Source organism: Chelonoidis abingdonii, chromosome 19 (assembly GCF_003597395.2).
Source record: "Chelonoidis abingdonii isolate Lonesome George chromosome 19, CheloAbing_2.0, whole genome shotgun sequence".
NCBI lineage: Eukaryota > Metazoa > Chordata > Testudines > Testudinidae > Chelonoidis > Chelonoidis abingdonii.
The window spans coordinates 6,955,682-6,969,645 of record NC_133787.1 but is presented as its reverse complement, the minus strand read 5'-3'; positions in this window follow the sequence as shown (position 1 = coordinate 6,969,645).

Genomic DNA, 13,964 nt, shown 5'->3' with positions numbered 1-13,964 from the left:
AAAAAAAAAAAAAAAAGTGAGACCAACAATATTTTGGGGCTGTATCCTTACTCCCTTTATAATCCTTACTTGTGCAAGTAGTCCTGTTGCTTCCAGTGGAACAACTTGCATAACTGAAGTTGTGTCTGTTCATATGCTAAATGAAAAAAGGACCCTTTACTTTTTTGTTTTTAGTAGCATATGATATCAAGGCCCTGACTCTGCAAGCACTCAAAACCATATTTAACCTTATTCACGCTAACAGTGCTCAAATGTAAAAGTGTGCTGTAGTGCTTTGGTGAATTGGATGCCAAAGTGAATAGGCTATTATTTTTTACGTGATGCAGCCTATAAAGGTGAACTTAAAAACGAAGATAGAACTTGCCAAAAAAATCCACAAACCAGGCTGCAGGTGACCTCAAGCACAGGAATAAATGTTAACTTATTAACAGCATCGTAGACTTACTTCCTGGTTCACAAAAAAAGCCCTAATACATTGGGTTGCAATGAGTTCTCTGTTATGTATAATATGACAGAATGATTGTTTTAATACAAGATTCCTTCTGGGAGCCAGACAAACTCAGAAGGATTTCAGGAGATTCTCCCGTTGATTTAAAAATAGAGAGAGAGAGAGAGAGAGACTCTAAAGTCAGAAGCTTTTTAAGTAGTGTGTGGCCTACTCTCTGGCTAAATATAAAACAAATTTTCTTGCCTGTGTTACAGAGAATATCTTCATAAACTGACTAAAAAATTCAAGATAATTTTTTTTACTACTATTTTACTTTTTGTATTTCTCTTAGCTTGGAAAATTACAATGAACTAGTCAGTTTAATCTTTTCTTTTAACATGCTACCACCATTCTACATTAATTGCAAATGTTACATACAGAGGATCTTTTCTGAAGACTTTTGTTAATCGTGGAAACATTTCAAATTGGGCTTGAGGAGTTTTTTATGATTTTCTTTTTTGTTGGGGGTTTTTTTGTTAAGATGTTTTGTTTTTTTAACAAAGCTTAAATCTTGAGCCATATTTCAACTTGTATATATATTCTATACCCATCACAACCTTATTAGTTGGTACACATGCAGATTAATTGTTTTTATTTTGCTTTTAAAGATTTGTTGTTGTTTTTTTTAGCAGCTATACCTTTGGTGTGAGTGTGGTAATAAATAGAATGGGACACATTGAAAGGTAATATGGAAAGAAGAATTTAAGTGTGCAGTTTCCTCCTTTCCCTACTGCTTGGTGATGTCTGGAGAAGACTATAAATAAATAAATAGTGTATTTTGAAGTCTTTACATGAGCTGTTCAGTTCTTGTCTTGTTCACCCTGGAAGTCTCTGGTCACTGGAGAAGTAATGATTTATAAGAGACTGAAAAGTGATCAATAGAGGGAGGGAAAGGGACTCTTAGTCTCCGTTCAAAACTCTTATTTTTAATACCTAATTCCAGTGTTGAAAAAACACTTGGGAGAAATAATATCTTTGTTAGATCTTTAATGCTGCAATTGCCGCCTCTTTTAAATATAGAGAGGGAGAGCTCATGAGATGGGACGTCTTCTGAGATTCCCGAGAAGTCCTCCAGGGAAAACCAGAAGAGAGTATGACTGATCATTTCAAGATTTTAAAAAAGGAGATGGAGGTGAACAGCAGAGTCCCTCAAGGTTCTCTGCTGGGACCTGTGCTGTCCATATTCGTTAATGATCTGGAAACGGGCTGAATTGTGAAGAGGCAAAGTTCGCAGACAATACAAAATTATGACAGGTTGTTAAACAGACAATGAGGAGTTACCGAAGGACCTCACAAAACTGGGTGAGGTGGGTAACAGCATGACTGATAAAATTCAGTGTTGATAAGTACAAAGAAGTGCACACTGGAAAAAATTATCCCAACTATACGTGTACAATAATGTGTTCTAAATTAGCTGTTACCATCCATGAAAGAGATCTTGAAGTCATCATGGCTAGTTCTCTGGAAACCTGCTCAATGCACTGCAGTCGTTAAAAAGGCTAACAGCATATTAGACGCTCTTAGGAAAGATATAGATAAAACCGTAAATATCATCATGCCACTATATAAATCCATAATATGCTCACACCTTGAATACTATGTCCAGTTCTGGTTGCCCCGTCTCAGAAAGGACAGAGTGGAAATGGAAAAGGTTCAGAGAAGGGCAACAAAGACGATCATGGGTATGGAACAGCTTTCATGTGAGAAGAGGCTATAACGATTAGGGCTGTTCATCTTAGAAAAGAGTTGCATGTGGGGGGCGGGATATGACTGAGGTCTATAAATTCATGAGTGGTGTGAGCAAAGTGAATAATGAAGTGTTATTTATCCTTTCACACAATATAAAATCCTGAGGTCAGCCAATGAAATTTAATAGGCAGCAGATTTAATACAAACAAGAGGAAGTGCTTTTTCACACAACGTACAGCTAACCTGTGGAACTCATTGCCATGGGATGTTGTGATGGCCAGAAGTATAACTGGGTTCAGAAAGCACTGGATAAGTTCATGACAGATAGCCAAGGTGATTGGGGTGACGCTAAACATCTGACTACCAGAAGACAGTGTGGAGCAGTCCATAATTGCCTTGTTGTGTGTACACACCCTGATGCACTGGAACAGGCCACTGCTGGAGATAATGTAGTGGGCCAGATGGACCAGAGTCTGACCCAGTATGGCAGCTAAGTTCTTGTGTTTGAAACTTCTTGGGGTGGGGGAGAAACTCTTTCAGGCCTTGTCTTCTTTATACATCATATTAAATAAAATGGGCAGAAATCTAGTGGGTTTTTTTTATAAAACATTTGCAGGCCACCTTTCATACAGCAGGAGTTTTTATTATTTGTATCACAGTAGTATGTAGAGCCCCTGGCCAATATCAGAACTCCCCACTGCAGTAGCTTCTATATATAGCCATAGCAAGAGAGTCTGAGAGGGTCCCTGGCCTGAAGAGTTTACATAGACAAAGGATGGGAGAAAAGACGTCGTTATTGCCATTTTACAGATCGGGAACTGAGGCAGAGAGAGTTCAGGTGAGTTGCCAAAGGTCACATAGGTAATCTGTGGCAGAGCCCACTCCTTAACAACAAGACCATCCTTCCTCTCAAGACATTTTAAGAGATTCCCCTTGAATTAACAGCAGATCAAATTTTTTCCTTCTTCTGAGCCTGTAGTCAGTTTTCCTATTGTTTAAGAATGTAGTTGGTAATTATGCTCTACCCCATCACCCAATTTTGTCACTTCAGAGTTTGTTTTGCAGCACTAAGACTGGAGGTTCTAGACATTACTTACATTCTGTGTTTAGGCAATTGTCTGACGACTTACAGTGCAAACTTCTAAATGAGCCAGTACTGAATTTCTTTCAACAGCATTAGCAAAATGTTTCACACATCCAAAACTGTTTCAGCATATTTTATGCATCCATAATACATTAGTCATACTACCTAACTAGAGAATTGCCATTGCTATACTGTAGATCATAACGTGATTCACAGGGGTATGGCATGTATTTTTGTTGGTACAAATCCTTTCAACTCTCATTTTCAGTAGATTTCCTTGTAATAAAAGTAAAAGCTACATCAATAAGATATTGCTTTATTATTTAAAAAAGTTATTACAGTACTAATGGAAAAACCTCTCCTCTGGGTTTTAATACATGGACAGAATGTTGAGTGAAGAATTGTAGTTTAGTTTTTCTTTTCAGCTAGACAAGTTTTAAAAAATAGTCCATTTAGAAAGAATAAATATTTAATCCACTCTTTTACTCAAATTTACAACCTCTAATATTTAGTACCTGCGGGAAAGATTATCCCAAACCCTCAATTGTTTTTCCTCCTTCAGTTGAATGTCAGCTGCAACTTATCACAATCTTTCTATGAACTTTTTTCTCACTCACAGGAGTAAGTTCCTCTATTGCCGGCCAACTCTGAAACTTTCACTTTTCTGTTTCTTAGTGTGTCTGCATCTCTCTTGCTCATAGGACTGGGGTTTGCTGCATTTCCTGTCAGTGTTGCGTATTTCTGAAACATAGGTGTGTCCTTCTCTCTGCATCTCTTCGGGCAAGGGCTGAGCCGAAACACTTTCCCACTACCCCATCGTGCTGGACGTGATTCATTCTTACAGTTGTCATGAAACCTTCATGTTCCCATAATCCTTCCCACTTGTTAAAGGAACCAGATTCTAAAAATGTGTTTCTGTCATTACAGCTTAACTCAATAATATTTACTCAAAAGAGAAGCCAGCTTTTACCCCCTGCTATATCTGAAAGTTAGTTTTTTGGAAGCAGTGTCCTGTTTTATCAGGATTCATGTTGAATAGCCTGGTAATGCTGGAGTATGTCAACAGGAGAACTAGATGTGATGAAGTGGGACTGTTCTTACAGTTTCCTCTGAATACTGTGTGGGTGTCTGTTTCCCCATGCATTTCTTAAGTCTCTAGTGTGCATAAATGACTGACACTCTGTATCCTGGCAACAAATGGCGGGGCCCTTACCTGTGCAAGGGAATAGCTAAAGGTGAACAAAGAGATCAGGTGACCTGGTCCGGGAAAGATGCAAAGGCCAGAAAGGAGGGGCTGGAGGGTTTTTTCCAGTTTGGATCTAGCTGGGGATGAGGAGTGAGTGCAAATGTGGGTGTCTGGCTTGCTGGCCCCCAGGGATGGACCTGGCTGAGGGGTCATGTTCTCTGTACCTACAAGCTCTGGTTTAGACCATGTTCCTGTCATCTAATAAACCTCTGTTTTACTGGCTGGCTAAGAGTCACGGCTGACTATGAAGTGGGGGTGCAGGACCCTGTGGCTTCCCCAGGACCCCGCCTGAGCTGACTCGCTGTGAGAAGCGCGTGGAGGGGACATATGCTGAATGCTCCAAGGTCAGACCCAGGAAGGTGAAGCCGTGTGATCTTCTTGCCCTGAAGACAGTCTACTCCAAGGAAGAGGAGGCTCCCCAAAGTCCTGACTGGCTTTGTGGGGGACTCCGTGACACTGGGGACTCCGTGACACTGAGTTAGCTTTTTAAACATTCTGTCACACAGAGGACACTACCATCCAAATATTAAGTAACACTAGCATAAGAAGAGAAGCAATCCCCTCCTCTCAAGATAATGAGAGTCAGGAGGCCTAAATATTTGGTAAAACCTTTGGGAGAGAACAGTGACACAACAGTCTCATGCTTTTTAAAGTTATATTTTGGTAGCCCTGAGGACTGATATCCTTCATTCATCTGTGCACGAGATACAGCATGGGCGTGAAAGACACTGAAGACAATTGTCCTGCTCTGCTCTGCATTTGTGTGACCTTGGCTGGAGTACATTATCCAGTTCTGGGTGCCACACTTTAAGAAAGCTGTGGGCAAATTGGAGAATGTCCAGCGGAGTGCAACAAAAATGATAAAAGGTTTGCAAAACCTGACCTATGAGGAAACGTTGAAAAAACTGGGCATGTTTAGTCTTGAGAAAATAAGAGTGCAAGGGTACCTGTTAAGTCTTCAAATATGTTAAGGGTTGTTATAAAGAGGATGTGCTTGTTCTCCATGTCCACTGAAGGTAGCACAAGAAGTAATCGGATGAATCTATAGCAAGGGAAATTTAGGTTAGATGTTAGTAAAAATGTTCTAACTATAAGGATAGGTAAGCATTGGAACAGGCTTCCAAGGGACATTGTGGAGTCCCCATTGTTGGATGTTTTTAAAACACCTGTCAGGGATGGTCCAGGTATAGTAGGTGCTATCTCAGTGCCGGAGGATGACATAGATGACCTCTTGAGGTCCCTTCCAGCCCTACATATTCATGATTTATCCACACACGATATATATAGTCAGCGGTGATAGGACAAGATTTCCCCACCAATGAATGTGAACCTGACCTGGCATAATATCAGTAAAACCCACTTAAAACAAGAAATTGGAATGACCACCATACGCACAAAACATTTCAGTCTCATACCTTCATCTTCCTCCTTTTACTTCTCTCTTCATTGCTGACTTCTCTCCCTATCATGTCTAATGTGAGACCAGTTCTCTCATCTCCTACTCACTCCCGACTTCAGTGGGATTACTCATGAGAAAGGTTTGAAGGATTTTAAACCCCAATACTGCAGTGAACTCTGCATAACCAGATGCCTCAGCCCACTTGGAGCTCCCCTGATGGGATCGAGGTCCAGAATTGTAAGCGCTATGAGCAGGGTCTAAGTCTCTTCTCTTTCTGTTAACACTAATGATACTGCTAACAGGGGATCCAGTTGTGATGGTGAATACAAATGTGATATGGAAACTAAACCCTGACCTGCAGTGTTGGGGTTTATGAATGTTGAGGCCAAGTCCTTGTGGATTTAGGGCCCAGGAATATTTTTTTTAAAAAGAAATTAAATATAAGAATTGATTAGCCAATTGTCATGGAATCTCTGAAACACGTTGCTCAGTTAGATAGAACATGCACATTGTTTGGCATAAAATTTGGTAATCGCTCTTTTTGCAATCTACGCTCTGAACACAGCTAAGCATCCTATAATGGAAGCTAAACAACTTTGTTCATCTATCAGCCAAGATGTTTCTCTGCCCTGTTTTTCCTCCAATTTCAGTAGTCTTCAGAGAAGAAATGTGAACTTCAATCAATTTTTCTTGTATTCTTATTTTTATATAAAGAGAATTTTCATTTTTAATGAGACCTAGCACTCTCTCCCTGCCACAAGGTCTTAAACGTAAGCAAACTGACTGTCCTTGGCGACTTGCAGTTTAGTCTGGTCGATCTCCCACCGGTAGCTTGACCTTCACTTTTGCTTGGGTTCCCCAATGTTCCAGCGCCTTCTTAGAAAACTAAGTTCTCTAGCAAGAATTGAAAATATTTTACCTTCTCAATAGAACACCAGGTTAATGCAAATCCCTTAACTTCTTGTATTCATTCAACATCCTTAGGACAGTTCAGATGGCCTGACATGAAAGCTATTGTTTTACTCAACTGTTTGGGAGGGGAAAATGGTGGTAATACTTCACACCATTTCTGAGTGATGAGTGGGAACTGAAACAAAAAGTGGTATAGTGTCTGAAACTGCTTTTTCTTACATCTTTATGTATCAATTTCTCATTAGCTTGGCGTATTCTCAACTTCATAAACAGGGGAGGCAATATTGTGGTTGGCTGTAACTAAATGTCTGAGGAGGTAAATCATTGATCCCTGGGCTGTATATTAGAGAAAACTAGACTGATGCCATTTCCAGCCAAGATCTTCACTAACATTCTCTCCAAGATCTTTTGGGACCAGGCATCTTGGTAGGTTTGATATTATCAATAGTGTCAGACATGCAGTATATATACACCTGTATGGGATCACTACTGTAACCATTGCTTATTTTAGGCCCCCAGCTGGAGAAGCTTGTTGATAGCATAAAGGGGCCAATAAACTCCTGTGGCCAAGATAGGAATAGGTAGAAATAGTCTTGGAATCTCCATCATTGGAGGCTTTTAAGAACATGCTAGGCAAACACCTGTCAGGGATAGTCTCACTGCAGGGGACTGGACTAGATGACCTGTTGAGGTCCTACATTTCTATGATGGCAGGTGGATGTGCTTTCTCAATCCATCCCTTGAATGGCCTCTGCCAACAAGATGCCACAGCTGTGGCTAAAAGCTGCTTCTCTCTCAGCTAAGTGAATTATTCTTCAGCTCAGATGGTATTTTAGGATAGTCGTTTGTTTAATAGAGGTCCCAGGAGGTTTGATTCCTTCTGCTGACTGCGGTTCCTATATGTGCGTGACCACAGTTCATCATGTAGGCATGCAACAGGTGCTCTTTTATTTGTTGTAAAATGGAAAGTGTCAAAGTGATGACAAAAGCATTAAAAGAATTTTCCAAATGTGACTCATTCTTAACTTTCGAATTATTGCCTCTCTAACTGCTTCTGGTTCTTCTCCCTCCCCCTTCAAAATTTCTTGAACCTTTCCCAAATTTGGCCTTAAAAATTCTCTTTTGTTCTCAGGTCACATTTGAAATTTGAACTAGGGAGACCATCTCTCTTTCATTCAAAGCGTGTGAGTGAAAGAGAAATCAAGCTTATAATGGGAAACTGCTTACAACTTTAACTATCCATAGGCAACTGCCTCTTCATAATATAGCCTAATTAATCAACTCTGGTATTTCCAAACATAAAGTCTAGTTTGGCCTTTTAAAGGCTTCAGTTTTGTTCTGATTTGTACACCTTCTGTTTCATTAACCCATATTCTTTTTGATACCGGTGCAACCCCACTGAGCACTAGTGGGATTCCCCCACTCTGCAAAAAAATGACCTCAGAGGGGAATTTGGTCTACAATCTTGGGATTGCCTTGAATGTAGGCTAATGGGTTTTGGCATGATTTTCAAGCACTGCAGTTTAAGTACAATAGTTTTAATTATTGCAGTCTGATGTTTATTTGTGGCACTTGGAAAGTGTACCACTTCTCCCTTTTTTGTTTGTTTTTCAGTGAAATTGAGCAACGTTGCAAGGCTTACTAAATTTTACTTGAGCCTAGTCCTCCCCAGAAAACTTTACTGGTTTACCTGTGCCAGTATAATTAGAAAGGCTTGCCCATTTAGTTTAGAGACAGTTTAATTTATAAAAATGCTTATACTGGTATACCTTATGCTGGTTCTCTGACTAGCATGAGCAATTCTGATATATTCCCTTATATAAATCAAAACTACATCTACACTTATTAACATTTATTGTATTGTGGTAGTTCCTAGGATCAGGACCCTGTTGTACTAGGGGCTGTACAAACACAAACAGCAGGATTGTCCCTTTCGCAATGAACTTACAGTCCAAGTACGCCTCTACCTTGATATAATGCTGTCCTTGGGAGCCAAAAAATCTTACCATGTTATAGGTGAAACCGTGTTGTATTGAACTTGCTTTGATCCACCAGAGTGCGCAGCCCTGGGCCCCCCCCCTGCCCCAGCACTGCTTTACCATGTTATATCCAAATTTGTGTTATCTCAGGTGAAATTGTATCAAGGTAGCAGTGTATATGACGAGAGACAACAGGTTCAGACAGACAGTATTGGTCAGCGTGGTAGGCAGTGGTCTCTGCACACCAGAGAATGTTTTTTTTTGTAAACATTATGGGAAATGAGAATTTTGAGGAGGGATTTGAAGGTAAAATGAGAGAACTTTGCAGATGTTTATGGGGAGTGCCTCCCAAGTGTTTAGGGCAGCATGGGAGAAAGTACAAAGATATTTGAAAGTTTAACAAGTGGTCAGTAGACCAGCATCATTGGCTGATTGTAGGAACCATTGAAAACCTGATAACGAATGACAGATGATAAGGTGGGGAATTGGCTTTGTGTAGCCTTGAAAGTGAGTACAAGCAGTTTGATGCAATAGAGAAGGGGGAGCCAGTGGTGGGATTGAAAGAAAGGGATGATATAGTCAAAGCAACAGATTATGAAATTGACCTTTTGCAGCAGTGTTCTGAGCACTAAAACCTGATTCAAGGAAGTATTTAAGCAGGTGTGCTCAGCATCTTGCAGAATCAAAGCCCTAATTGCATAAATTTGCATATGGCTTTAAGGAACCGAGAGAGGGGGAGTTGAGAAGGGACGTTGTCATGTTAATGACCATAAAAACAGACCTGTGCTTAGTTTTTAGTGTCCGTTGGTAATGGTTGAATTTTAGTTTTTGTATTGTAAAGTGATTACAGGAGAACCTCAGAGTTACGAACACCTTGGGAATACAGGTTGTTCGTAACACTGAACAAAACGTTGTGGTTGTTCTTTCAGCTTATAATTTAACATTAACATAATACAGCTTTGAAACTTTACAGAAGAAAAATCCTTTTAACCATCTTAATTTTAAATGAAACCAGCACAGAAACAGTTTCTTACCGTGACAAATCTTTCTCTTTTTAGTTTTTAGTAGTTTACATTTAACACAGTATTGTGCTCTACTGTATTTGCCTGTTTTGTCTCTGCTGCTGCCTGATTGCATAGTTCTGGTTCCAAATGAGGTGTGTGGTTGACTGGACAGTTCACAACTCTGGTGTTCATAACTCCGGGGTTCTACTGTATAAGTCATCCTGTAAAACTAATAGCGGGGCACTGATGAATAATAGTGCATTATGCTAATTTCCAACAGGGAAGACAATTTTGAGATTGGAGGAATAAGCCAAATATTTAATAGTTATTTGCAAGGGTCTGAACTCAAGTAGGTTTTTTAAAGTGTCTAATGATTATGTACTTCTTTATTTATTACATGAAGCAATATTAAATTTATACTCCGATTTAAACATTATGCTATAATGAGACACAGAGCATGAATGTCACATTTACTTTTCATGTCATAGATTCTAGGACTGGAAGGGACCTCGAGAGGTCATCGAGTCCAGTCCCCTGTCGTCATGGCAGAACCAAATACTGTCTAGACCATCCCTGATAGACATTTATCTAACCTACTCTTAAATATCTCCAGAGATGGAGATTCCACAACCTCCCTAGGCAATTTATTCCAGTGTTTAACTACCCTGACAGTTAGGAACTTTTTCCTAATGTCCAACCTAAATCTCCCTTGCTGCAGTTTAAGCCCATTGCTTCTTGTTCTATCATTAGAGGCTAAGGTGAACAAGTTTTCTCCCTCCTCCTGATGACACCCTTTTAGATACCTGAAAACTGCTATCATGTCCCCTCTGTCTTCTCTTTTCCAAACTAAACAAACCCAATTCTTTCAGCCTTCCTTCATATGTCCGTAGAAATTACACTCTCAGACATATATTATGATGTTTATAATTTTAGTCAAGGTATTTTAATTAATGGGACATACTCAGCTGAAAACATGTTGTAAAGAAATTTCTTTATGTTCTTAGAAATATCTTAAACTAAAGAGAATTTTTTAAATCGATGTTTGTTTTTTTAATTTCTCTTGACATACACAATGGAAAATCAGTGAAGTCAATTTTACTTTCGGGTTCTTAGTGCTGCAAGGTTTGGGTTGTAAGCTGTGTAGGTAGGGGTCTTTAAGTATTTTTATTTTTGTTTTAGTTGTGGAAACATTTCTATTGGTTTCCTCTCTTATAAAGAATTAGTTTGTTTGTTAAACAAAGCTTACATTTTGGGCCAAATTTGACCATGATCCTTTAGTTTTAGTTCCCTCACTTTCTTTAGCCTTATATCAGGGGTTTTTCCTTTTTTAGGGTAATAATTCTACTGTTGCTTAAATATGAGGTTTTCAGTTTTAAGGAAATTTTATTTTATTTTCATACAAACTCTCAATTGGTGAGTTGGACAAGAACAAAACCAATAGTTTTTTTCTAATTGCAAACTTGTTTTCTATTTTCTATGGCAGAATTGCACTCAGCTGGGTTTGGGAAAACCAGTGAAGCCCTCTTTACTGTAGTGCTGTAGTTTGGTATTTTGGAAGCCCTTGTCCACCTTCCCTTTCTGACGTGATGGTCTGTACAGCATACCTCTAGCATGAATTCCTGTCTGTACTTTACTTCCTTTACGTTAGTCTTTTTGACACTTTTATCTTTCATGGCCATGTGCGCTTCAGAAGGTGTGTACTTCCTTGTATGCATGGGAGACAGTGTTGTATTATGTCCCCAGGATAGATCATACTCTTGTATGCCATTCCAGTCATTTGATTCCACGTCTCCATTGCCAATTGAGTCAGTTGTATTTATGTAATAAAACTGCTTGTGCCTTCCATTTGTTCCCCTTTTTTGTCTCTACTGCTCTGAGATGTTTCAAAGCAGTTTTAATTGTTCTTTTGTCCCTTCATTCTACCCTGTGTCTGTCCCTGAAGTTCCAATTTAATACTCTAAGTTCAGTCTTCCTTTTCTTTTCAGCAGCGAAATTGACTTAGTTGGAATGGCCACCCTCAGCTTGATACTGAAGTCGTTGTTCATAGTAGCCTTGCAAAACTTGTAATGAAAACGTACTAGACCAGGCACAAAGTCTACTCCATTACCCATTACGATGACAGAGCTTAAACAAACAAACAAACAGTCTTTCCTGCCCTTTAAAACAAATACTTCATTTACTTGTCAATTCACTCCCCCTGGGAAAGTGGAATTTTACAAGGCTGGTTTATAGACTGCTCAGTTTACAATTACATATAAAACTGTGTGTCATTTTGGTTTGATTCTGCTCATGGCTTGAAATTGCACTTCCTAATTGCAAGTGATCTTGATGCACAGATGAGCGCAGCCCTGCACAGCAACACTGTGACAGGAAGTAGAACAACATTTGCAGAAGTTTCATTCTGCTTGACCAACTTCTATTGGGCAGAGTGAGGCCTTTTTGTCAATGGTACTCTTTTGTGTCATGTGTAGCTATTTCACACAGAGATTGATGCTTCCCTTCCCCTCTCAGCAACCAGTAATTTGGGAGAGAGGAAAGTTCCCCACCCCATGTTCTGTTTCAGAGTCCCAAGGCTGTGAAAGCAAAGAGTTCGCCTTAAGGGCCTCTAAGGAGTCTAAGCATACCCCAACAGGGATCAGCTTTTGCGAATAGGTTTAGTCCTAAGGCTACTAGGTGGTGGTTCACTTCTGGAGCCCTGAGTGGCATGTTTATTTTTTTTTTTGATAAGCACAGCACAATCTCTTGCCCGGAGCTGGGAATTCTCTATTACCTCAGCCATCAGGAAAACCACCTCCTTTCTGGCAACGTATCTTCCAAGTGAATCATTCTTTCCAAACCACACACGTGCACTGTGGCTTGTCCCAAACCTAAGGTCACTCCTTCTTAAAGTGCAACTGTTGAAATCAGTGGAGCAGCATAATTCACTGAGTATGATAAAAGCCCACGTGGTGCTGCTTTTCTGTGTATAACTGCTTCAGTGCCCTAAGGCGGTACGGTCCATTTCTGTTACTGTGTTCCATTAGGGAGCCCAACTGTTCTGGAAACAGTTTGCTGGAACTGTATCCAAAACAGTGAAGTAAAATCTTTGCAGCTTCTCTGTCCCACACAACTGTTGGCCAGATTGTGCATAAATAATGACTCTGCACTAGTACATATGCTATATTTAACAAGTCTGTGGTGAGGTGGGGTTTAAATATCCTTCTCTCACTGTCCCCATTCATTAGCTCCCCAGCACGTAGTTTATTGGTCTTAATTCATTGGTTAGCATCACTCCAGCACTAGATTTTTCTTTTTGTTATATAAATGAAACCACTTGGATTAAGACTCGCTAAAACTGTTGATCTCAAAATTCCCACCGAAGACAGATTGCTTAGTCACCACGAGACCCAACCATATACCAAAAAATAATGTTAGGACCTGATCCTAAGAGATGGTAAATACCTACAATTTCTGTTCTCTTGGGTGACAATTGCTGATTCTCAGTGACTCTTGGGGCCAGGCCCTTATTAAGTAAATATCATTTGTGTAAAATAAGAACTCTTATGAAAATATTTATATATAGGAAGACTAAACAGCTAGTTCACTGTGAAGTCTGTCATCTGTCTATATAGACAGCTGATATGGAACTTTATATTTGTGTTCCCACAGCCTCTTTTGAAGGGTAAATACAGGGTCTGATCTGCAGTGGTGCTAAATACCCAACTCCTGCTGAGGATCAGTTTCCAAAGTGCACTTGCTCTTGTTTTTGATTGTCCTAAACAGTGTCTCTGAGGGGGGAGATGCTTTTTGTCAAACCTTTTTATTTCAAAACGATGGGATGGGTGTATATTTAAATAAATAAATGAAGCAACCTGGATCTTATATATAAACATTGCACCCTTTTCATCCTAAAGCCTGCAAGAAGAAGAAAGTGAATGTAGGGAGAACTCCATGAGGCTTATCTCATAGCTGCCACCACATCATGCTTATAGGAGAGAGTTTGTGTGGCTCATCCCCCATCAAATCGCAGTGTCTGTTTTCCTCATATCTCCTATCTCCAATCCTGAAGATCTGTAATTTGGCCCCCTTGTGCATGTGCATTATGATACAGTCTTTAATTACATTACTAACTTTTGACTGGTTGACTTTGCGACCTTAGTCTTTTAACATGATTGTCATTGGCTG